This window comes from Trichosurus vulpecula, chromosome 1, assembly GCF_011100635.1.
Source record: "Trichosurus vulpecula isolate mTriVul1 chromosome 1, mTriVul1.pri, whole genome shotgun sequence".
Taxonomy (NCBI): domain Eukaryota; kingdom Metazoa; phylum Chordata; class Mammalia; order Diprotodontia; family Phalangeridae; genus Trichosurus; species Trichosurus vulpecula.
Window position 1 is genome coordinate 222697727 of NC_050573.1, and position 3214 is coordinate 222700940.

Genomic DNA, 3214 nt, shown 5'->3' on the forward strand with positions numbered 1-3214 from the left:
TAGATTTATCAAGTTCAGAGAGGGGGAGGTTGAGGTCTCCCAGTTGTATAGTTTTGCTGTCTATTTCTTCCTATAATTCTCTTAACTTCTCCTCTAAGATTTTGGATGCTATTTCACTTGGTACATGAATGTTAAGTAATGATATTACTTCATTGTCTATGGTGCCCTTTAGCAGGATATAGTTTCCTCCATTATCTCTTTTAAATAGATCTATCTTTGCTTTTGCTTTGTCAGAGATTAGGATTGCTACTCCTGCTTTTGTTTTTACTTCAGCTGAAGCATAATATATTCTACTCCAGTCTATTATCTTGATCCTGTTTCAAGTGTCTTTCTTGTAAACAACATCTTGTAGGATTATGGTTTTTAATCCATTCTGCTATCCCCCTCCATATTATGGGAGAGTTCATCCCATTCACATTCACAGTTATGAATAATATGTCTTTTCTTCCATGCTCTTTCCCCCCATTTATATTTGAATTTCTCCTTGTTCCCTTCCCCTCCTCAAAAACGTTTTCCTGTTGACCACTACTTCCCTCCTTATTCCCTCTCTTTCAGCCCCCCCATCTTACTATTTTCCCCTTAATACTTCTTCTCTCCCTTGTAACCATCTCTTCTTTTCTTTTCCCTTTTCCTTCCTACTCCCTATAGGACAAGTTTGATTTCTCTATTTAGCATATGTTATTCCCTCTTTGAACCAAATCCAGTGAGAGTAAAGCTCAAACTTGATCTTCTCCCTCCATTCTTTCTCTTTATTATAATATATTTTTGTGCCTATTCATGTGATATAATTTACCCTTTTCTACCTCCTCTTTATTTCTTCTCCCAGAACAATTCCTTTGTACCCCTTAATTGTGTTTTTCTCATCACATCAATTAATTTATACTCACACCCTCTGTATTTATATATCCCTTTTGATTATCATAACTATACCAGTCTTAGGATATATGTGTGTGTATATGTATGTATATGTATGTGTGTATATATATATATATATGACATATATAAAACCATATGATCCCATATAAGAATGTAAACAATTTGCCATTATTGAATAACAAGGTTTTTCCTTCTGTATACCTTTTTATGTCTTTCTTTGGTTTTTTTATCTTCTTTGAAGATAAAATTTTCCTTTGAGCTCTGACCATTTCATCAGGAATGTCTGGAATTCCCTTGCTTCATTGCATATCCATCTCCTTGCTTGAAAAATTAAGCTCAGTTTTGCTGGGTAGTTGATCCTTGGTTGTAATCCAAGGTTCTTCGCCTTTCAGAATATCATATTCCAGTCCTAAAGGTCCTCTGTGATACTGACTGTAGTTCGATGATATTTTAATTGTTTCTTTCTGGCTGCCTGCAGTATTTTCTCCTTCATCTGATAATTCTGAAATGTGGCTATAATATTCCTTAGAGATTTCAATTTGGAATCTCTTTCAGTGGATGATCAGTGGATTCTTCCAATGTCTGTTTTACCATCTGGTTCTAAGACCTCTTGGAAGTTTGCCTTGCTAATTTCTTGGGAGATAATATCTAGGCTCTTTTTTTTTTCATTGTGGCTTTCCAGGTAGACCAGTAATTCCTAGATTACCTCTCCTGGATCTATTTTCCAGGTCAGTTGTTTTTCTAATGAGATATTTTACATTTTCTTCTATTTTTTTCACTCTTTAGATTTTGTTTGACTAATTCTTCATGCCTCATATGTTTATCAGCTTCTACTTGCCCAATTCTAAATTTTAACAAATTTTTGTCTTCATTTAGCTTCTGTCCCTCCTTTTCCATCTGGCTAATTTTACTTTTCAGGATGTCATTTTCTCCAATGAGGTTCTGAACCTCCTTAACCATTTCACTAATTTTACTTTTTAAAGATTTGTTCTCATCAGTGATTTTTTTCCATTTTTTTTACCTTTCTAATTTGGTTTTTAAAATCCTCCTTGAGTTAATCCAGGAATTTGGGGTGGGGGGTGGCTTGAGACCAGTTCACATTTCCTTTTGAGCTTTCAGATATGGGTATAGTGTCAATACTGTCTTCTCTTGAATTTGTATTTTGATCTTCTCTGTCCCCAGAATATTATTCAATGATCTTTGTATTTTACATTTCCAGCTTGCTTCTTCATGGTGGTTGCCATTTTTCCTGGCTTTTTAAGTGGATCTCTGCTTTTGGGGGACAGGGTGCTCTGTCTTGGGCTTCTTGTGCTGGGAACTGGGATTCTGGTTACTGGCTTTGTGTACTGTAGCCTCTAGTTTTGTCAGGTAGAGGCTATATAATGCTGCTGGTCACCTGATATTGACCTGGAGCTAGCTGGTGTGTGCCAATGATTGAGGCCCAGTGAAGTCTTTCTAAGTTTCCCTGGGGTATGGGGGAGGTGTGATCTGGCTGCTGGAAGTCCCCTCTTCCCATAGGGCTGCACTATAGAGCACAGGTGGTCTCAGCCATCAGTCTGCACTGGTGCCTGTCAATTCCCCTGGCTTTGCAAAGGCATGTCTGGGGTCCTGGTGCTGGACACTTGACAGCTCCATTCCCCTGGGACTCAGGAACTCCTACTGGTCTGCTGAGGTGGCCAGCACTGGGACATCTCCCTTCCTTCACTGGTCTCCTTCCACCACCAAAATAGGGGCCTGTCTCTCCAGCCTTCCAAGCTATAAAAGTGTTGAACCCCACCCTCCCCCCCCCCCACACACACACTTCTGGCCCCTCTGTTCCAGGATTTCTTCCCCAGGAAAGTATTCCCCTGGTAAGGAAGGGAGGGATGGATAAGAGCCCTTTTACTAAGCCATCATGGCTCCTGTAAGTTCAAGAAGGTGAGTTTCATACCTTAAGATTGTGGGCTGAAAGCCACAGGAATAAAGGTTGTCATGGCCACAGGGTCTGTATTGTTGTCACCTCTTACTCTGACAGACACTCATCTTTGGCAGAGAGGCCTGGGGATCACCAGTGCATCTGGCACTTCAGCCCCAGGCCCACTCTCATGCCTGTTCTGGTATGATTTAGTTCCTCATTCCAGAACTATTCCAGGCCACAGATTCATTCCTTCTTTCTTTCTTTCTTTCTTTCTTTCTTTCTTTCTTTCTTTCTTTCTTTCTTTCTTTCTTTTCTTTCTTTCTTTCTTTCTTTCTTTTTGTTGGTGTAAGCATTTAGTATTGTAAATCTTTCCCTAAGTACTACTTTGGCTGCATCCCACAAATTTTGGTACATTGTATCATTGATGTCACTATTTTAATG